The sequence below is a fragment of the Macrobrachium nipponense genome, chromosome 12, assembly GCF_015104395.2.
Source record: "Macrobrachium nipponense isolate FS-2020 chromosome 12, ASM1510439v2, whole genome shotgun sequence".
Lineage (NCBI taxonomy): Eukaryota > Metazoa > Arthropoda > Malacostraca > Decapoda > Palaemonidae > Macrobrachium > Macrobrachium nipponense.
In genome coordinates this window covers 72,897,785-72,921,466 of record NC_087205.1, presented here as the reverse complement: position 1 = coordinate 72,921,466, position 23,682 = coordinate 72,897,785, and the positions used below count along the sequence as shown (strand labels likewise).

The window sequence follows — 23,682 nt, the reverse complement described above, 5'->3', positions numbered from 1 at the left end:
TGAAACAGACAATTGTGAGCGCTGACTGAAATAGACAAAATTTGGCATTTTCCATCATTTTGGGGGAAGCAGAAGTGGGTATGGTTTTGAAATACATACCCCCTTCCACTTCCCCATCCCCCTTCCCACCCTCCCCAACCCCTTTCCCTTTGTACGTATCTCGTGGTAACTGCATGACTTATCTAGCTAACATTTTGCGCTTGGTCATCATTTGACCCAACTAAGATAATAGGGTAGGTTTCAAACTCAAACCCACTTTCACCACCTTTCCCCCCTCCCTTTCCCTTTCCCTTTCCCTTTCCCTTGTTAACATGTGTGTTAAGTGCTTGACCAATCTTGTCAAAATTTGGCTTGTAGCCATCATTTGACCCAACTTTGAAAGCAGGTAGGTTTCAAGCCTGTACCCTCTTCTCCTTCCCTTCCCCTGCTCCCCTTCCCCTGCCCTTTCCCCTTCCCCTGCCCTTTCCCCCTTCCCCTGCCCTTTCCCTTCCCCTGCCCTTTCCCCTTCCTTTTCCCCTTCCCTTTTTAACATATGTGGTAGCCCATTGACCAAAATAGATAAATTGGCTTGTGGCCATCATTTGACTGAACTTCGATAATTAGGTAGTTTCAAACCTGTACCCCTTTCCCCTTCCCACATCCCCTTCCCATCCCATTTCCCCTTCCCTTTGTAACTTACGTGGTAACTGTATGATCGATTTGGAAAAAACTTGGCAAGTGGCCATCATTTGACTCAAGTTAGTTAATAGGGTTGGTTTCAAACCTTTACCCCCTTCTCCTTCCCCCTTCCCTTCGTAATTTATATGGCAGTAGTTTGACTGATCTAGACAAAATTTGGCACATGGCCACCATTTAACCCAATTTAGGTAAGAGGGTAGGTTTCACATAAGTGACTTAGCAAACAATTACATTAGCTGTACGCTTTCTTACCTGGCAGTCGAAAATTCAAATTCCTGGCGGCGGTGGCAGCGCTGCCATCGTTTGTGTAGGTGATACAGATCCCGCCCTCTTTCGGGAATACCCTGTACTTCTGAGCTACCTTCTTCAATTCGTTTTCTGCCGGCCACGGGGTAACAGCGGTGGTTTGTTGTTGCAGTCGACTTTCGTCGCCATTGTGGATTAGTAGATCTTTTTGGTGATGTACAATTTCTTGGTTGGCTTTTTTGCTTCATCAGCCAGCTACCTAGTTATTAACAAGTTATTACGAAGATGTCTGATGCTAGTTCTTCGTCAGTTAGGTATAAGCTAAACTATGTTATGATCTGCACTCTAAATGTGTTAAATGTAGGAGTCAGTGCTGTAGCAAGGAATTAACTTGTGATGAGTGCTGTAGTTTAGATGAACAAGGTTGGAAGATTTTCAAGCTCATTTGGATAAAATGGACAAGGATAGGAAAAGGAAAGCAGCTCTTAGAGCGGGTAGTAAAACTAGAGTAGAGACAACTCCTGTGCCTTTAGAGGCGCACAAACCGTCGCTATCTTCTCCGCTTTTATCTAATATTTCACCTATTGATAGTCCTCCAACTTCAGTACCAATTACTCCAGACCAGGTATCCCATGTTTCTGATCCCAACAACCATTTCCATGTTAGAGTCCAAAATGGACAAGAAATTTGAGTTTTTTGCGAAATCCTTTATGGATGTCGTTTTGTGCTTTTGTTGAGAAGTCAAGTGAAAAGGCCAGTGTTAGGCCAAGTGTCAGTGTCGTGTCCGAGGAGGCGGCTGTCCGTTCCCCCCATTCTCCTAGACGAAGGTCCCTGTACCGCTCTTCAGCTCCCGGGAGAAGACATACCGGAGCTAGAAGGGAGACTGGGGGAGTTTGTCCATGGTCAGTCGCCGACTCCGTCGACTATCGACTCGCGAGTGCCCATGAAACGCTGCTGGAAGGGCGTAGATATCAGTGACGTGTAGTTGTCTTCTGACTTGGAAGTGCAGTCGCCTGTGTCAAGGCGAAAAGTGTGGAGTGATTTAGTGTCGCGTCCATTGAAGAGACATGCCCAGGGTGTGGAGAGGGATGTTAAGAAATCCAAGGAGCACTGGAGTCCACAACCTTCCTGCATCTCGCTCGGACCAGATTTTCCAGGAAGATCGTCAGTCCTCTTCGGATAGCATAACTTCGGACGAATATATGCTATCGATGTGTGTCAATAGGAGTTTTGACTCGTTCGCCTCATAAGTCTCGTGCTGTTTTAACTTGTTTGCCTCATATGTCTCGTGTTGTTTCGACTCCCACTCATTTGTTTTCGAAGAAGAGCCGTATGACAGCCACGACTTCGACTTCGACCAAGGGTGATTCGAAGTCCAAACCCTTGCTAAAGGATTCTGCTTTGGGCCCCTTTAAACATCAACTTCAAGAATTGATGGTCTTTTTGAAGAAGACAACAAACCAGACAGAAGAAGAAGACGGGGTGTCGTCCATCCTGTTTGGAAAAAAAGAGAAAACTCAATACCAGGATTCGAAGCCCTCGTCAGCTTATTCTAGTCTGTTAAAGTTCCTTTTACAGACGTATCTGGACTTTTTTCAACCAGCTTCGCCTTCTTCCTCTCTGTCGATGTTTGTGAAGGATAGGAGATCAGCGCCTTCGGGGTTACCGAAACCAGTTCTTTCTCAGTCCTCGAAGAAAGCACTGAAGGAAGTAGAAGAGTGGCTTGCTAAGAAGAGGGAGTCAGGCAAGGCTTCGTTCGCCTACCCTCCATCGAAGCTGCAGAATAAAACCTACAGGTTTTATGCGACAGGAGAAGTTCCTTCTTTGGGAGTATCTGCTTCCTCCCAAGGAGACTTCTCTGGCCTTGTGGACTCACACAGAAGAGCAGCGACAGGAGCTAAAAGCTTCCCCTCTACAAAAGCATCCCTTTCGAGGAGGTAAGTCGAGGTGGCAGCAGAGACCAAGGACTAACCTACAAACTACCTCCAAGTCTACCAAGAAACCTCCTTTAAGACAGATAAATGAATGAAAGATGCTTCACACACCCGTGCGGTCAAGACTCCTTGACTACTGGGAGCAGTGGAGTCGAAGAGGAGCGGAACAGTGGGTAATACAGGTGCTTCGAGAGGGATGTGTGATCCCATTTACGCAGGATCCACACCGTCCAATACACCTGCCTGTTTGACAGCATACTCGACAGGATCAACAAGAACTAGAAGTAGAAGAGCTTATCAGCAAAGAGGCCATAGAGGAGGTAACCCGACACGAACTCCCCAGGATTTTACAACAGGCACTTCATAATCCCAAGGCATCAGGGGGATGGAGACCTGTTTTGGATGTAAGCGCTCTGAACATCTTCTTCCGGAAGACTTAATTCAGAATGGAAACCAGTCGATCGGTAATGTCAGCCATCCAATTGGGCGAATGGATGGTGTCTCTCGACATGAAGGATGCATACTTCCATGTCCCCATACATCAGAGCTCCAGGAAGTTCATGAGATTCGTCTTCAAGAAGAGAGTCTTCCAGTTCAGAGCCCTCTGATTCGGTCCTGTCAAACCGCCCATCAAGTATTTTTTTTTTTAACCCTCGATTCCTACGCTCCTCTGGGAAAGTGGCTGCACTTGATGGGGATCAACACAGCCTTTTACTTAGATGACTGGCTCCTGAGAGCCAGATCCAGTCGTCAGTGTGTGAAGGACTTGGAGAAGACGCTTACTTTGACACAGCAATTGGGTATTCTAATAAACACGAAGTCCCAATTGATTACAACTCAGAGTATTCTCTATTTAGGGATGATACTAGACTCTAGCTTTTCGGGCTTTTCTCTCCCCGAAGAGGATAGAGTCCAGCTTGTCTACAGTCCAGCAGTTTCTGGTTCGCCCGTCCTGCTCAGCTCTCGAATGGATGAGCCTACTCGGGTCCCTGGCTTCAGTGGAGAGTTTTGTCAGGTTAGGACGCCTACACATGAACCCGCTTCAGTTCTTCCTGAAAGCAAATTGGTCTCGGAAGACACAACCAGACTCACTAGTGTTCCCTCTGACGGAAGAGATAAAGGTGGATCTTTGTTGGTGGCATTCGAGGGAAAGATTACATGAAGAATTTTCCCAAGTCGTGTCGAACCCTGACCTGCAGTTCTTCTCAGACGCCTCAGACAGCAGATGGGGAGCCCTCCTAGGAGACAAGAGAGTATCAGGGTCTGTGGACAGAATGAGAAAAGACCTTGCACATCAATGGGAAGGAATTGAAGGCCATCCTCTTAGGGCTACAAGCATTCGACCATTTAGTCACCAGAAGAAACATAGCGATCTACTCGGACAACACCACAGCATTGTCATATGTACGGAAGCAGGGAGGGACCCACTTGTTCTCTCTCAACAAGATAGCAGAAGAGCTCCTCACCTGGACAGATGAGAAGAGGATCACCCTTTTTCTAAGATTCGTCCAAGGAGAAATGAACATGATTGTAGACGAGCTGAGCCGGGTGAATCAGGTGTTACAGAATGGACTATGAACGAGAGAGTGTGTCAGGACCTCTGAAAGCTTTGGGGAAGACCATCAATAGACCTGTTCGCCACATCAAGGAACAATTGCCTTCCCATTTTCTGTTCTCAGATTCCAGACCCACTAGCATGGAAAACAGATGCGATGCTACTAGATTGGACGGGACTGGATGTTTACGCTTTTCCTCCCTTCGGGATGATAAGAGAGATATTAAACAAGCTTCGATCGCACCAGAATGTGACATTGACCCTAGTAGCGCCATTCTGGCCCAGGAAAGAGTGGTTCCTGGACCTTCTCAATCTGCTGGTGGATTTTCCCAGACTACTTCCACAAAATCCATCGTTTCTCAGACAACCCCATTTCAACCGATATCACCAAGGATTGTCCACTCTTGCCCTGACTGGATTCATACTGTCGGGAACCTGGTCAGAGCAAAAGGTTTTTCGCGAAGGGCGTCAGAAGCTATTGCTAGCTGCAGAAGAAGCTCTTCTGCCAAACTACCAGTCCAAGTGGATAGTCTTTAGGTCATGGTGCAAACGACATAGCATCTCTTCTTCTGAAACATCTATAACAGAAATTGCGGAATTTTTGTTATTTTGGAGGGATGCCAAGAAGTTGGCCATTTCAACTATTAAAGGATATAGGGCCATGCTTACATCAGTATTCAAGCATAGAGGCCTCGACATCTCGTCAAATCAAGACATCAGTGAACTGATCAGATCCTTTAGTTCCTCCAAGATTTTCAAGCCTGAAGAAGTGGAATGGAATTTAGATGTAGTTTTAAGGTGGCTCAATGGTCCCCAATTCGAACCGTTGAATTTGGCAACCTTGAGAGACGTAACTAGGAAGACACTAATCCTAGTTGCCTTAGCCACAGCGGAAAGAGAAAGCGATTTGCAGGTGTTGAGTAAGGAAGTGGGTTTTGCCCAGGGCAGTGCAGTTTGTTCATATGTAACAGACTTCCTTGCTAAGAATGAGGATCCTTCGAATCCTTGGCCCCGTTCTTTCAAGATAAAGTACTTAACGGACTTAGTCGGGTCGGAAAACGAGGAACGTACATTGTGTCCGATCAGAGCCATCAGACACTACCTGACTAGGACAGAAACTGTGAGAGGAGAGTCGAACCGACTCTGGTGCTCGGTGAAAGACCCGTCTCGCCCTCTTTCAAAGAATGCAATGTCCTTTTTCCTGAGGAGTTTGATCCAAGAAGCGCATGCCCAAACTCAGGAACATGCTCTTAAGGTGCTGAAAGTGAAGATGCACGAGATTCGTGCAGTAGCAACATCTTTGGCTTTCAGACAAAATATGTCTCTATCCTCCATTATGCAAACAACATTCTGGAGGTCGAAATCAGTGTTTGCATCACACTATTTGAAGGAGGTAGAAACTACTTGGTAAAACTGCTTTAGATTGGGACCGTTGTCAGTAGCGGGAATGGTGTTGGGAGAGGAAGCATAGGGGGACCCAGTTTTTTCTCTCTGCTATCTCCTCGCCTTGGATTTGAGGTTTTTGAGTTTTTTGGAATCCTGGGGGTACATGTACCTGAAGTACCCACCAGTTCTTATATCTGGTTAAGGGTATCATATGGATTTTAGTGTAAGCGATGGTGTTGTGTTGATTTTATCTGGTCTTTTCGCCCAGGGCAAGGGCAAATTATTGTTGTTATGTCAATCATCGGTGTAATTCATGATTGCAAAAATCCTACCATTAATAGGGACAACCCTGGCCATTCTGCCACGTCTCCTACACGTGATGAGAGCGCCGACCAGAGGCAGTATCTACCTGTAGCTGCTCTCTCACAAGGTAAAGGTACTGCAAACATTATATATAATGTTAGCACATGATTATTGTTTTTTGTTCATAAAGCTGTCAATATACCCACCTTCTGGGTAATGTGGAGTCAGCTAATGTAATTGTTTGGTAAGTCACTTATGTGAAAATTATATTTTAATGATAAAATAAGGTTTCACATTTACTTACCAAGCAATTACATAATCAGAGCCCTCCCTCCTCCCCACAGATGGATGTTGCGGCTCAACGAATTGAAGAAGGTAGCTCAGTAGTACCGGGTATTCCTGAAAGTGAGCGGGATCTGTATCACCTACACAAACGATGGCAGTGCCGCCACCGCTTCCAGGAATTTGAATTTTCGACTGCCAGGTAAGAAAGCGTACAGCTAATGTAATTGTTTGGTAAGTATATTTGAAACCTCATCTTATCATTAAAATATTTTCAAACCTTGAACCCCATCTCCTCCCCATCCCATTCCCCCTTCCCTTGTAAATCATGAGGTAGGTGCTTGACCGAACTAGAAAACATTTGTCTAAGTGACCATCATTTGACCCAACTTCATATGGTAGGATTCAAACCTGTATCTGCTTGCCCCATCTCCTTCCCATCCCATTCCCCCTTCCCTTTGTAACTTGGGTGGTAACTGCTTGACTGATCTAGGAATAATTCGGCAAGTAGCCATCATGTGACCCAATTTAGATAATAAGGTATTTTCAAACCTGTACCCCCTTCTCCCATCCCCTTCCCATCCCATCTCCTTCCCCCTTCCCTTTGTAACTTAGTGGTAACAGCTTGACCGATTTGGAACAAATTTGGCAGGTGTCCATCATTTGACCCAAGTTAGTTAATAGGGTAGGATTCATACCTGGACCCCCTTCCCCTTTCCCTTCCTCCTTACCTTTGTAACTTAAATGGGAAATGCTTGATTGACCAATCTAGACAAAATTTGGCATGTGGCCATCATTTGACTGAACTTAGAACGTAGGGTAGGTTTGAAACCTGTACCCTCTTCCCCATACTCCATCCACCTTCCTCTTTCACCCTCCCCTTCCTATCTTATATGGTAACCGTTTGACTGATCTAGACAAAAGTTGGGATGTGGCCATCCTTTGACCCATGTTGGATAATAGGTAGCTTTCAGACCTGTACCCCCTTCCCCCATCTCCCTTTCCCCTTCCCGTCATGACTAATGCCCCCTTCCCAGTGTGACTTATGTGGTAAAAGCTTGGCTGATCTAGACCAATTTTGGCACCTGGCCATCATTTGATCAAACTTAGGGTATGTTTTAACCCCCTTCCCCATCCTCCTGCCTCCTTTCCTTTTCTTTTTAATAATAATATAATAATAAACTTTATTTCTGCTCAAGGGATGTACTTCGGCTATATGAAGTATAGATAATTACGTACATACAAAGTGTAGATACAGGAGCTAACATGATAAAAAAAATTATAAATCGGCAATATCCACACATTTGCTGAAGAAGTATAAAAGATTGTATTCATACTAATGGTAATAACAGTAATAACATTGAGAATAATAGTAAGAAAAAAATATTAAAAGCGATAACAATTTGTGAACAGATTGCATGTAGTTACATTCCTGCTTAGGACTGGTGATCAGACTGGACATTGTTTGCCTTACAGTGATTTTTAAGTTATCCAGGCAGTTTTATATGAACATCTGCTTGGCAGAGTTGCAGCGAGGAGTGTTTGTGAGGCGTTTTAGAATGTCATTGTGAACAGTGATACGTATGTCTAATGGTCTCTTGGGTATAGTTTGTCCAAAGGGAACACCCATATGTACTGTAGCGGTACGAGTGGAAGAGCAACAGTTTCATGTCTAGGTGGTGACAGAAGGCAAACTTTGCAATCCTGTTGCCAGTTGCTTGTAGTTTACGATGCCTCTGTTCTATTTCTGCCATATCTCTTAGGTGGTCCATAATAACGTGACCCAAATATGAAAATTCATTCACCAATTCCAGCTGATGATTTACGAGGAAAATTTGTAGTTCTGCAATATATTTAATCGATCTTGGGAGCAGTGACATGCACTGGGTCTTGGTTTCGTTGTATAGGATATCAAATTCCTCTGCATATTGGTGGCAATTGTCGATGAGCCACTGGAGACCTTGCACTGTTGGGGAAATCAGAACCTTATCGTCAGCGTAACAGAGGTGGTTTATTGTTGTTTTGTTGATGGAGCATCTGACTGGGAGTAAGTTCAGTTTGACATACAGGGCATTACTGTAGGTATTAAACAGGTAGGGAAAGAGAATGCCCCCCGTGCCGAAGCCTGTTTAGGGAGCCGAAGGTGTACAACAGTACGTTACTCCAGCGCCTTAGTCGAGTGATTGGTATGGTCTTGGCCTGCCACGTCAGTGGCCGCGAGTTCGATTCTCTGGCATTCCACTGAGGGGTTAGAGATGTGTATTTCTGGTGATAGAAGTTCACTCTTAACGTGGTTGGGAAGTCACATAAAGCCACTGGTCCCGTTGCTGAATAACCACTGGTTCCATGCTCCGTTAAAACACCATACAAACAAACAAACAATACGTTACTCCATTTGACACAGAATTGTGGTGTAGAGAACCAGAATATAAAAGGCCAATTAAATATAGAGGTGTGCCTTTTTTTTTTTCTTTTTTTTTTGTTGTTTTTTTTTTTTTTTTTTGTTTTTTTTTTTTTCCATCAGGAAGAGTTTCAGTAGTTTACTCTGTCAAATGCTTTTCTCACTTTTTACAAACACACAGGAAAACAGAAACTGATGATAGGTAATAGTTCAGCAGTTCTTTCAGGATGTAGATGCAGGTGCCATTTGAGTGGTATGCCTTAAATCCAAACTGGTTGTCAGTGGTGTGTAGAAAGGGAAGAAGTCTTGCTAGAAGAATTGACTTTAGTATCTTCGAAGGAATTGTAGTGCCGCAATCAGGCAATAATTTCCAGGGTCAGCTGCATCCTTTAGCTTGCTTTTGATTAATGGTCTTAAGTAAACTATGAGTAGGGAGTTTGGAAGAAACTGGTGAATTAATGCACACCTTGAATAGGGCAGCTAGCAAAATGTAAATTATGAGGTGGCTAAATTTGAAAGCTTCTGCAGGAAGACCATCGCAGCCAAGCGATTAATTATTAGGGAGGTTGATTATGGCATCACTGGATGTTACCTGCCTGGTGTATTAATGATCTGTTGAAATGGAATTCGAATGGTTATTAGTAAGTAGGTTATTCTACAATGCCCTACAAAGAGTCTTGACTCTTTTAATTTTTGCAATTCAGGATAGTTCTGAAGTGATCGCCTCTTCACCAACGGCTTCTCCTACTCTCTGTGATAGCTTTTTGGTTTTGGGATTTTAGATTGAATGTCTTTCCAAAGACGAGGATAATCGTAGTATTTTAAATTTCTAGACATTGTATCAGCTCTTAGTTGCTTTTCATTTAATTTACAGTGCTTAAGAGCAAGTTTGAACTGTGCTCTCACCTGTCTAATTAGCAATGCAAAGTGTCCTTCTTTTGGGCTACCATTTTACCTCCAGTAAAAACATTTCTTGTGAATATGTATATGAATCTTTAAAAGTCATTCCAGCTAGATATTTTACGTGAGTTGCCATGGCGAAATCTAATGGTAACCTGGCTGGAGGCAAGCATAGTGAATAATATGTTCGAATAGAATTCTTTCCCAGGACATATAAACATTAATTATTAGGATCTTAGAGTTGCCTACTGTCACTTGAAGCTTCAGCAATATATCACTCCTGTAGTTCATCACATTTACCATATTGTCTAATGATTTGTGCCACAGGAAAGAAAGGCCCCCTTTCGGGTGACCGGCTACTATGTGGTCTGCAACTTGCATGGATGAGGTCGAGAAAGCTCTGAAGTCTTCATGTACACTGAATTCCAGATGAGAAGATCATGTGGCCAGAGGAACATTTCTTTTAAAGAGATGAATGTTCTGCTTGAGGTACAAAATATTCCAGGAGATTATATGTAATGTATCCATGGCAACTAAGCAATTGCCATGAGATGAAAGAGTTGATCATTTGGGTGGATGGGGTTAGTCAGCGGAGGTTGGCAGTCACTTGCTGTGGGAGGTTGGCTGGCACTTGTGGTAAAGGGTAAGCCTGCTCCTGAACCCCTGCTAGGGGTGTCAGTAAGTTCCCCCAGGGGTGTTGGTCCTGGGTTAGGTTATCTTGAGACTTTTGTATTAGGACCGAAATTCTCGCCTTTAAGAACATCAAGTTGTTGAAATAGACAGGTAATCCTGTAAGCCACTTTATATTTAATTTTGCATGGGAGTTTGTGGGAGATGAGGGGATCGGTGTCCATTAGAAACTGGATCCTCTCTACTATGGCGTCTAGCTTCACTGATGAGCGAAGATTGTGAATCACAACGGGAGATCTTTTCTCAGGTTCTGGGTGAGGTAATTCACACTTGTTGGACCCCCCCCTACGTCCCCTGTGGGCAAAACAAAAGGTTCTTGATTATTTTTTTCTATTTGCTTGTGTCTGCCAGCCGCCAGACCCCTCATGATCATTCTCATCAGGGCAGAGATAGGGTCAGATGATTCAAGATGGTTGGTGATTGTCATTGAGGATCTATCATTCACCAGAGGCACTGGGGGGGAAGGGGGGAGAGGAGGTTTTTTTGTTGGGAGTCCAACAATCCCCTCCGAAAGGTCTGCAAGTGATGTGGGTGAATCCTCTGAGGGAGAAGGGGCAGTTCCCACTTCGGTGGGTATGGCCATCTCAACCTCGTGTCACACTCTAACTTCTGTGTTGCTGTGAGGAAATAATAAAGCCACATTCAAAAAAGTATGGTGGCTTGTTGTACGATTGTCTAATGATTCCTGCACTCCTTTGATAGCATCCCAGATCCGTGAGAGATTGTTATTTGTTTTCACAGTTTTGAAACTCATATGATTCCTGTAATCATTTGATTACATCCCAGATCTGTAAAAAATTATCATTTGTTTCCTCAATTTTTGTTTTTTTTCTGAGAGGGATTTTGTAGTTTGGAAGGCATTTTTTGCTGTATGGTGCACTGCAGGTAGGCTTAGATCAGCAGGTCCCTTTGGAGGCATATTGTAAGGGTCATCAGCAGAGATTCCACCAAGGTACCGTTCTTAGCCACTTTGTGATATGTATTTTTTTTTTCTTCTTGTGACAAGACAAATTTTGCAATTGGATCCGATCCTGGAGAAGGTGTTTTCAGGTATCAGTGGTCTTGCATTTGTTTGATGCAGTTTAATTTCATCTTTGGAGATTGATGCACTGACAGATTGTATAGTAGACTCGATGGCAGAAAAGTTCGATTGGTGCTGTATAAAGTAAAGACAATTGTTGGCAAGTATGGAAGTTTTGTAAGAGGCACAGGTATTGGTAGGTGCCAGCGTCACTTGCGTGACGGTTGGAGGTTTGTCAGATGACATTTTTGTAGTAAAGGAAGGGCTAAGCAATAGCACATACACCACTTTTTTTTACCCATTTCCCAGGGCTAGTAGGCCTCAAGTAGCTGTAATTTAAAAAATTTTGAAGGCATTGATTGGACAGAATGTAGATTAATATATCTGCAATTACAGAACACTATCCGGCTCACACGCCAGGTATTACGTAGAGACACTATTAACAACATTGCCCTCTACACTATTAACACGTCTGCCCCACTGCGCAGCCTTTTCAACTTACGTGGTAACTGCTTCTGTGATCTAGACAAAGTTTGGCATGTAGCCATCATTTGACCCAACTATAGGGTAGGTTTTAAAGCTGTCCCACCCTCTTCTCCTTTCCTTTTTCCCTTTTTAACTTATGTGGTCACCGTATAACCGATGTAGACCACATTTGGCATAGAGCCATCATTTGACCCAACTTAGATAATAGGGTAGGTTTCAAACCCATACCTCCTTCCCATTTCCATTTGATTACTAATCGAAAATACTATTCTCAGCACTTTACCTGATGAATCGGTGGACTTCAACTCAGAACCAGTAGATTCATCATGGAGGAACTTTCATCTTCATGCTACTAATGAATTGCATAGGTAGGTCATATGTCCGTAATGAATGGTATGGAATGAGGTATGGTGGAATGCTTGTCTAAGTTTTAATCCAGAAAGGACTTGTAGGCTTCTCACTTAAGCTTGAATGAGAGGCGAACAAAACCAACTGAGTGGGCAATGCGGGCCTCTTTGAGTCTCTCTCAGCTCATTATGGACAATGGGTCCAGATACCTACAGGCTTAAGGTATTGTGACAATGCTTCTACCCTACCTGACTTTTTAGGGCCAACCTGGGGCGCTTATATCATGTCAGTGCGGTTGCCATCTTGTATGTTTTTTCAATGGTCAGCTGCCATTGTTCAAATCTTCCACGCACACACACACACCAACTTAATCCTCGGGTAGCGTTGGAAGAAAAAAATGAATTTTTTTAACAAAACTTTGTGTCTATATTGTCTACAACAAAAGAAAGGTGCTGCAACGGAAGAGAAAACGTTAGGTTGGGCAAAGTTACTAGGTAGAAACCGGCAAGGGCCAGGTCAGATCTTAAATGACCCACAAGAGAAAGAGGATGGCCACCGAAGTGTAGGTGTTAGTGAGGATATCGTGACCCCAAAGGAATTAATACAACAGAAGAAAGAGTTTGTTTGAGAATTGAATCTGTCTCCCTTCCACATATTTTGACCAAATGCAGTTGGGAGAAAGAGAATGCCTTAAGCAAATGATTGGATTACAGAGCTAAGGGGCTCAAGGAAAGGATGGCACTGTGCTAGGGAAGAAAGCTTCTACCCAAGGTCAGTTTGATCTGTTCTTTTCTCCACCATTTCCATAACCTTTGATGGCATTCGCCTTTGATAGGCAGATTGCCATAAGAGGACAGGATTAAGATTTGTATTTCATATCTTGGAGTGGTTGCCCCACATCAGGAACTGGATCAGACCTGGGCTGAGGCATGCATGATTAGCAGGAGCACACCAGTTTGTGCGTTAGTCGCAGTCATTTGAATATGGGATGGCTGGGTACGATTCCTGCAGCACTGGGTGTAGATGGATTTCCTGAAGGGAAGAGCTGTTAGCCAGGGGGTCGGCATCTGCCATCCCTGATAAGTCACCTAGATCCAGCTTGGCTCCAGGAGGTAATCTGGGGTGGTCATTCGGGCAAAAGTGTTTGTAGCACAGCCCGATGCAGAGGTAAGGCTCCAAAATGCCTTGTGCTTGTCCTATAGGCTCTCCAGGGAAGAGTCTGGCTCCCTGACCCGTTCCTCAGGGCCATGGAAGGTGTCATAGAAGGCCAAGGTTGACTCATCAATCTCATATTTCAGAGATGTAGGAGTGGGTAACCTTATCGAATGTGATGTCCAGTTGAGGGAATACAGATCAAATTGGAGTTCCTCTGGTCTAGTAGGCAAGGTTATCCCTAAATTGGGGAAGGTCTCCCACACCTGCTGTAGAGGAGTTTCTATCTTGAGCATCTGGCCTGGGGTGTCATCCAAAATAACATCTGTATCAAGTGATGCCTTCTGAAGGCAAGTCTTTGATTTTGTTGGCTGGGGTCACTTGATTCCAGAACAAAGGTATTGTTAGTTCTGGGATTGTACAGCAGTCCTCAGGGAGCCTTCCCTCGAGTTTCCTCTGAGCCACTGAGAAGACAAAGGAATGCTGCTTCTTGAGGAATAGTGGGGGTGCCTGTCAGGACAGGATTTGGACTGGTATCACTTAGCTGGATCATATCCATCAGGTCGATTAGGACCTTGTCTTCGTTGGGGGTCAAGGTGGGAGGGTCTGGTGTCTGACTTAGATGTTACCTTCCCAGATTTTCTTAAGGAGACACCCTGAGAGGAGGTGATGCTCCTTCCTCTTAAGGCACTACAGAGTCACATTGAAGAATTTCGTGAACCTCCACTGGAAAAAAGGGGAAGGGTTTTTTGCTCCAGACGCTAAACTGGAAATATCCTGTGAGGTACTTGAGGGACTAGGAGAGAGCTCGATCCGGGTATAATTTTACTTAGTTTCCTTTCAAATTAGTAATTTCAAGGTACAATGTATAGGACTCCATTTATATTAGTTTACTTTCAAATCAGTAATTTTTAATGCACAATGTATAGGACACCATTTGTATTAGTTTGCTTTCAAATCAGTAATTTTAAAGGCACAATATTTACGTCACCATTTTTATTAGTTTGCTTTTAAGTCAGTAATTTTAAAGACACAGTGTATATGACACCATTTGTATCAGTATGCTTTCAAATAAGAAATTTTATGGGCACTGTGTATAGGACATTTTTATTAGTTTACTTTGATAATCAGCAATTTTAGTCACACATTTTAGGACACCATATTCATTACTTTGCTTTGAAATCAGCAATGTTAAAGCCACATTGTATAGGACACCATATTTTTATTTTCCTTTTAAGTTAGTAATTTTAAAGGCACAGCGTATAGGATACCATTTGTATTAAGTTAGCTTTCAGTTAAGTAATTCTAAAGGCACATGTATTAGGGAAACACCTTGTATTTAGTTTGTTTTTCAGTTTAGTAATTTTAATGGCATAATATATAGGACATTAATTATATTTATTTGCTTTCAAATCGGCAATTTTCAAGGCACAATTTATACGACACCATTTGTATTTTTTTTTTTTTTCAGAAATTTTAGACATAATGTATAGGACATCCTCTGAATTACTTTTTGCTTTGAAATAGAAATTTTAAACCCCACAAGTATAGGAACACCAATATTAATATATTTTTCTTTAATCAAATTTTCCAAGACCACGACTTGTATAGTGCGTCCTCTGCATTATTTTGCTTTTAAATCGGAAATTTGAAAGCCACAATGCAGTTTACACGCTCTGCATTTGTCTGTCAGCGCCACACCAGATCTTTCCGCAGAAAAACCCGAACGAAAATATGGGAACGAGATGAGGAAATATGCATCGAATTTCATGACGGATGAATAACTTATCAGATTTTTCTTGGCCGAGGCAGTTTTTGTCTTTCTTTTTTCTTTTTCCGCTGACGCCATTTGAAACGTAAATATGCATCGAGAATGAACGGGGAAAAATTCAAATCAAGCAGGTCAAAAAAAATCAATGCATGAGAGAGAGAAGAGAGAAGAGAGAGAAGAGAGAGAGAGAGGTTGGAATTTTCAATAAACAAGCAAGAGCAAGACTTTATTTAAAAATCCTAATAAAATAAAATAACGTATTTCTTAAGTGTAAGTAATGTAACATAGCTTGTCAAAACGTTTTAAAGTCGATCCTGTATGTTTCAGTGCAATAATTTGTTTTTTTGTTTTCCTTGATTCTTACAGTCTTCGGTCCCCCCCCCCCCCCCCCCACCCCCCCCCCCCCGTATTTTTTTTTTTTTTTTTTTTTTTTTTAACGAGTAAACTACAAAGGAAATGAGATTGCTGGTCCCGTTTATCTTTGCAATAAGTGTATTTGTTTATTCACACATTTATGACGGCTCGAATTAAATCCTATCCTAACGAAGAATGTCTACTTCTTTCTGTGGTGCTAAGCCCCAGACTTGCACACCTCCCATCCTTTTTTCGTAACCTCCGAGCCTGACCTACATAAGGGATTTTAGACAGCCATTCCCATCAATCTTTCCGATAACAGCATTTGCTTTCCTTCTTTATAGATCGCAAAGCATTCCAGCAACGTCGGCGTTTTGATAATGGCAGGACAAACACTCCCTTGCCGCATTCCCGGTAATAACAAGCTACGCCTTCCTTCCCCGTTGCATGTCTGTAACGCCCTTGCCACGCGTGTTCCGTTGTGTACATATATTTTCGGAATGACCTTGTGACGTGGGTCCTTAATGGCGATCTTTCATGAGGCCGCTACTTGGGTATTTCTCCGTTTCTTACGAATTAATAATCCTGTTGGGGACCGACTCGAGATCCCGGGCCGCCCTCGCTCTCTTTCTTGACATGCACCGGTGTTTGCCTTCAACGAAGGGAAGAGAAGATTGTATGCTGAACGAATGACTCATTGTCAAAATGCCGTTTGAAGGGAGGGAAGAAAGCTAACATTATAGAAAAGAACAAGGAAAGAAAATAAAAAAAAGAAAGAAACGAGGGTATAGAGCTAGAACAGAATAACCTAGCATAAACCAGGATAATCATTAGCCAGAATAACACAAAATAAGAAAAAATGCCCCACCCCCTACTGAATATGAATGAATTAATCTAAAAGGAATTGAAAAGACAACCAATTCAAAGACCCGATGTAAAACGAATTAACAATGAAGTAAAAGAAATGAACGCGAGGGAACGTTGGAAATTATTCTGAAAAAACACCCTAATGGTGGCAGCGTACAAACTCGACAATAATTACAAAAAATGGTAAAAATTGTACTGGAAGGGTAATCCCCAATTATTCCGAATGATATGGGATAACACATTGGGATCAAATAAACTCCCCCCGATATCAATTAATTACACTTCCACTCTCTGAACTAGGAAATCCTATTTGTAATAATGGCTGATCCATTTTCAACTGTAATGCCATTACAGGTGAGATGATTCTGATGAAATATGAATGAGTAAAGAGATCACGTGAGAGCAGATTATAACGTAATTTTTTTTTCGCGTCAAACGTTTTAATGAATTATAATAAAGCAGTTTCTTGTTGATTCTGTGGGAATTTTCGTTTTTTCTCCCAGTGGTCAAATTGATGTTAAAAAGCGCATTATTTTTTTATGCTAATTGAAGGTTAACTTTTATCTGGATCAAGTTTTTTACTTATAAAAATGGGAATTTCACTGAAATAGAGATTAAATGACAAATGTATAAAAATTGGAATTTCACTGAAATGAAGATTAAATGACAATGTATAAAAATGGGAATTTCACTGAAATGAAGATTAAATGACAATGTATAAAAATGGGAATTTCACTGAAATAGACATTAAATGACAATTGTATAAAAATTGGAATTTCACTGAAATGAAGATTAAATGACAATGTATAAAAATGGGAATTTCACTGAAATTAAGATTAAATGACAATGATCTTCTGTGGAAGAGGTACATCAGATGTTTCTGCTGCCAAAGCATATTTCCTTGTGTTTCTTTTTTCTTTCATTTGATATTGTTGCGTTTCGAAATGTCTTATGTTTCAACAGATGAGAAAGGAGTCGATCCTTAATTGATTGGAATCCGTCAAGCTTTGTAATGAAGAGAGAGAGAGAGAGAGAGAGGAAGGAAGGAATGGTTTACCTGATACCCCGAATGTGAGTTCCAACCTCTCCCGGACAAAGAATATCTTCATTTCTTTCTTAACTTGGATCTAGGCTTAGTGGTGGCGAGCCACAAAGTGCGAAGAAATCTATCAAAAGTAAACAACGGAAAATATAAGAGTAATAGAACATGTAGCGCCGTTACAAAGAAATTGACGACTCAGAAAATAGACTATGGCCTACAGCTTAATGAAGGTAATGACTTGAAGCCAAATATAAAACACGGATGGCCAAAGAAAGTTTCATTGGGATTAGATGTCAGAAATGATTTGAGACAATCTGGCAGTTATTGAATTCCTTTCATATCTATAGTGACTCAAAACACGCCCTGACAATGCGGTTCATTACGAGTTACGTAAGAAGTAAATTGAAGTGGACATTCGGGGTATAAAAAAAAAAAATTCTTTTTCTATAAACATCAAAAGCTTCGCTCGGCAATCCGCTTGATTATAGATTCCAGAAAGAAATAAATTGAAGGAGACATTCAGAGGTTATTAAAGCCTTTTCTTTTTCATCTGTAGATCAAAGGCAGTCGGTTCATTATCGGTACAATGAACATCATTCCGGTCATTATAAGCGCTATAATTATCTCCGCCGCTCCCTAATATGATTACACGCGGACTGTTGTCATAATTGCCACTAATTAAGGACGGAAAATACCGACAAGCCGTTCGGTTAGTGAATGTGAGAGAATCTGTTTCGTTTTCTGGAGAGAAAATCACCAAACACCCGAAATGTTAAATGGTCGCCATCAGACCACTTCAGATGTTTTGGCTGTGTTCTGAAAAAAAAAAAAAATGTTTTATGACCACCACCTTCCTCTTCTTCTTCTTCTTAATAAGCAGGCAGTGAAGTGTGAAAATATAAAAGTGGGCCGGTGTGAGGTAGGAAATTATTATTGTTAATTATTTTTATTTCAGTAGTAGCAGTTGTAGCAACGCCTAAAATTCCTATCATTAATATTTATTATTATATTACTATAGTAACAGCATTAGTTCTTATGAAACACTGTTTAGAATCAAATTATTTAGGAAATGGATTCATGTCCTATTTGCCACCTCATCAAATCACTAAAGTTTCAGTACTTCGTTATACTTTGCGGGGTTAACATTAACTTAAATCCTGGCTAATTCAGATGTAATCTTATAATGAGGGCCTTTTATCATTGATATTTTTCATCAGCTTAAAAAAGACATAAAACGTCCCCCCCACAATGCATTGGTAAAAGAAGGCAGAGTTTGTAAAACAGCTTCAGACGATTTCATGGGCATTGCACGATACTACACTTTGGTTGAAAGGATTTACTTCTCTGCTGATATGTTTATCTTGATTTATTTGTTATTTTCATCGTATCTCTTCCCTATTATCTTGATTTATTTGTTATTTTCATCGTATCTCTTCCCTATCATCCAGGTCTATTTTCATCGCTTCACAGCCATTCTGTTTAAGCTTGTCCAACCTGTCGATCGCTTTTCGCCCTGTTCAATAATCCGCGTAAGTGTGCGAAGCGGCTGATGACATGAAAGTTTTCTGCACAAAGGAACCATCCTTGATTCATCTGCTATAAGATTGATATGACAGTACCAGCTTACCGATGATGAAACATCAGTTAGGCCAATCATGAAGGTGATGATGGTGAAAAGTAACGCAATGGTAAATTAAACTTCTTCGACGTACATAATAATAATAATAATAATAATAATAATAATAATAATAATAATAATAAAATAATAATAATATGTAAAAGAATATTAATTAATAATTGCATGGCCAAGACGTTCTCTTTCTTCTTGAGTCTCCGATTTGCTTTGTTGTCACCATGTTGATCGTAGTTTTGTGGTTAACAGTGCCTCAGTGGCGTGATCGGTATGATCTTGGCCTGCCACCTCGTGGGCCGCATGTTCAATTCTCGGCCATTCCACTGAGGGGTTAGAGATGTCTTTTTCTGGTGATAGAAGTTCAATGTCGACGTGTTTTGGAAAAGTCACGTAAAGCCGTTGGTCCCTTTGCTGAATAACCACTGGTTCCGTGCAACGTAAAATCTCCTTACAAACAAACAAAATTGTGGTTAAGGGCATTGGCTGTCGGCCCGAAGTTCCTAATGCATTGCAATAACATACTGGACTTTCTAAATAAAGAGAAAATGGATTTTTTTTAAAAATAACCTTAACTATATTCAGAAAGGCTGTTTTGAGTGTAGTTCCTAAAAGAGTTTTTGAAGCTATTTCTGGAAGAGTTCTGGGAACTATTTCTAGTAAGAGCTGATGGAATTATCTGCAGCACTCTTTGAACTACTAAGTTCTTGGAATTCCTTCTAGAAGGACTCTTGGGTCTGAACCCATAAGGATGCTCAGAACTATTTCTGAGGGTGTTCTTGAATCTATTTGCAGAAGGGATCTTAGAATTATTAACAGGAGTGTTCTTGAAATGATTTCAAGATGGAATATTGGAATTATTTGAAGTATTCTTACAGTGGCTGCTGAAACTATTTCTAGAACGAATCTGTGCACAATTTCTGAAAGGCGCTTTGGGACTATTCCGAGACCAGGTTTCCCGTGTTTTTGTAAAATTGAAGGTTGTTGAAATTGCTGAAAGCGCCAAATGATTGTTGTCATGAACAGGACTTCTCTGTGGAAAAGGCAAAAACAGCAAATCAGTGATTGTTTTCACAAGTTCATGTCTGACCCTAAGAGACCTTCAAAGAATGATAAAAACGATAGTAGTAAGCGCAATGAAATTAGAATAAAAGAGAAAAGAGTGGGAGTAGGGCTAGTGCAAGCCAGCCTGCAAATTGTCCTTTGACGGAACGGAAGAATGAAGCTTGGGGTAGACATCGCAAACAGAGAGGAAAGAGGTTGTCAAAACGGTAATGGACCAGTTGGAAATGATGCCAAGAAGCAAAGAATTTCATTTTGAAAGACAGGAAACCTACGTAGTAGGAGGTAAAACAGAAGCCAAAAGTCATTGCCTAATCTGAGAGGTTAATGAGATGCAACAGAGCTTCAGCCAGTCCAGAAAGGCCACAAGACCCTTTCCTTTCATGCTATGTATTGTTCTTTAGTTATACCCTGCTCCTCCTCTTTCATAATTGCAATGATTATCGGTATATCAAACATGCTGTCCAACGTCAAGAAAGGCACTATTAGGATACCATTACGCGCTTTTTAGATGCTGCTCTTTGAACAGGGTTGTTGGGATATATTTAAGTTACTGACATGGCGGTGTTAACACCAATTTATTTCATACCGCATATTGCTATATTATTTATCTTCCCAGATCTTAAAGATAATAATTACTATTGTGTATCCATAATCATAATCACAGTAAAATGGATTATGATGTACTGTCGGCCAAAAAACTCGTGGCAGAGTTTCATAATTTTTCGTTCACCTGCCTGACGCACGATTCATGCCTTATTTATCTATTTTTCTTTTCAAAGATGGAAGAAATCATGTGTAATGACGTTAAAAACAGTCACTGATATCTTTAGAACATTATGTTATGTTATTGTGTAAAACTATTTCCATATAGCAAAATTGACGTGAACGAAACGAAGTGATAAAAAACGTCATATCACAACCATAGATATACATTACCAAATAGATAGGAGACACCTATCACTAGTAGTATCACATAAACATAGTCCTTAAATTATCATTTCGATATTAAGTTGAAGGTAGTTGAACTATTTCATTTGTTAAATTTTACAGAAAACATTGGAATCTCATAAAACGCTATCAAATTTAAAAACAAAAAGAAAAAAAACGATATCGTAACATTGTGAACCAGGCGACCTCACTCTATTGCTTTGATTTCATGTGCACGGGAATCTAATGTCAATGTGTCCGTTTATCGTCTAAGAAACATCCCTCGATGAGCGAGAGAATCGATTGCACAGCATTCGTGTGGGCAAGTTCCTGTTTGGAGAGATATCAAGAAAGCTTAATAAACCGGAGAGAATCATACATAGATGAATAAAATTATTTAAAGAACGGCAAAATTTAGATTATGGGCTTAGAGGTGGAACACCTCGGAGCACCACAAGAGAGCAAAGACAACATTCACTTGTGAACTTTGAATTCTAATGCCTCGTCACGACATTGCTGAACCAGGAGGGGAATCATAACTAGCTCTACGCTTATGACTGGTGTCTGATGAATACTTTAGATGGAGAGGAAGAGATTTTTAAATCTACACTCGAAATCTTTGATAGTTGTCTAATGAATAAGTCTAATGAATAAGCAAACTTATCTTCGATGGATGAGAGATTCAGTTAGGCTTACTCTTTTTGTTTTGTTTTTATCGGTGGCCAGTGAATACCACGGATAGGGAGGGAAACAGTTTCAACGATGCATGCATTTTTTTTCTTCAAAACCTGAAGAATACATTTTATTGGGAGATACTTTATTAACATCGGCCTAATCCTTCCATCACTCCTATACTCCACCTCCGTTCTCTTCTACATCTCAGGCGACTTGATCCGACTTCTCGCTACGAACTCCATCGTGCGAAAGCATCACAAATGATAACGGTAATTTAAAAATTCTCCGTGCCGACAATTAATTTCTATTTAGAAGAAATGAATAGCTACAGATAGATCAACCTTAGAAATGTTTAGTGAAAGTAGCGCTCGTCATTTTTGACATCCCCACAGCTTTCCAACGTGTCCAAATGAAACAGGATGATATGCAATGGAATTCGATTAAAAAATAAGACGGAATTATATACGTTTGATTTTTTTATGATTGCTTTTGACTTTGAATAGCTAGGTCTGAGTTAATTATGTTAAGCAATTATGAAAAGTATAAGAAGAAAAACGGGAATAATCAAATAAAGCAGATTAATATATATATATATATATAGGTATATATATATTATATATAGTCGATTTAAATATTCATTAATATTACGTATCCGAGAGAGTATAATTGCTGAAAATAAGACCTAGGCTAATCTTGTGGGAAAATCAGAAGTCCAATTAAGGCCCACTAAATGTGTCATGCAAATAAAATTTTATTGATCAAAGGACGAAAATAGTTTAATTAAACATCGTTTTCAAAGAATGTTAACGCCTTGATGTATTATTTATCGGCTGTAGGAGACGAAATGACAACACCCCAGTGCAGTACGATACGTTGAGTCAAGACTCGAGCGGCAGCAAAAGCAAAACTTCAAAATCTTTGGGTATATGTCACGAAGCTAGAGTTGAATAAATAAAAAGAAATTTCGTGGACCCATCGGTATATATTTTCCTCACTTTGCAAAATGATTATCTTTAATACGTTGAATAAGTCTACTCAATTTCTATGTAATTTATTTCAAGTATAGCACCTTTGAAAGGATATTTTATTTATTATTAAGTAAATAATCTGGCACCTGCATATGGCAATATTTCCATAACGAACAATGAATTAAGAAACTACGCCAATTCTTCGTTGGCCGTCTGTACAGGTCCTTCCCGGAAGCAGCCAAAGACTGCATTCCCTTTCATGCTCAAGAACTAAGAAAACAACTGCCTCTTCATTCCAGCAATAATTTTATTTATCAAGACATAACTGCCACTTTGTATGAGAGAGAAATTCTTTTCTTTTTAATCGAATCACAACTTTGTGTGCGAGACATTCTCTTCTCCGTAATATTAATAAAAATATGTGTTAATTAACAAAATTCTGGTTTGTAAATGGTTTCCAGCAACGTAATGTTATTTCAGTACTTCTTTGCAGTAATAACTCAATCTATCATTTAGATATAAATTCAAATGTATAAATGCCTCAAACAAATGCTGGTACGGAGAACGTACCAAAATAAGTGAGAAAACAAGAAAAAAAAATCAAAATTTTCATACTCTGTTCTCTATATTCTTATCTAAATAATTGTCACATTGAACCCATACTAACTCTGAAACTCTTTACATAAAAAAAGCTTCACTGTAAAAGGACGTATGACGACAGTGACTTACTTATTTCCGTCGGAGGGAGAGATAATATTTCCCTCTTTCCTTGTAAATGGAGGCGCGCGATTCACACGACGCCCCACATGCAGCACCGGCTGGCCGGTATACGGATAACGAGGCCTTGGAAGCGCCAAGAAGAGAGAGAGAGAGAGAGAGGGATAGGCAAGTATGGGAGAGAGGCAGATCAGAAGGAGAAGAGGGAGTAGACGAAGGTGGAAGGATATGAGAGAGAGAGAGGAAGGAGGAATATAAGGAGGACGAGGAGGAGAAGGTTTTGA

General features: G+C 40.8%; 1 long non-coding RNA gene across 1 annotated transcript in view; it reads left to right on the top strand.

The window, feature by feature from the left end:
- Positions 1-23,682, top strand: part of LOC135225022 (uncharacterized) — a 127,630-nt gene that overhangs the window by 8,545 nt on the left and 95,403 nt on the right. The gene's annotated exons all lie outside the window — the stretch shown is intronic.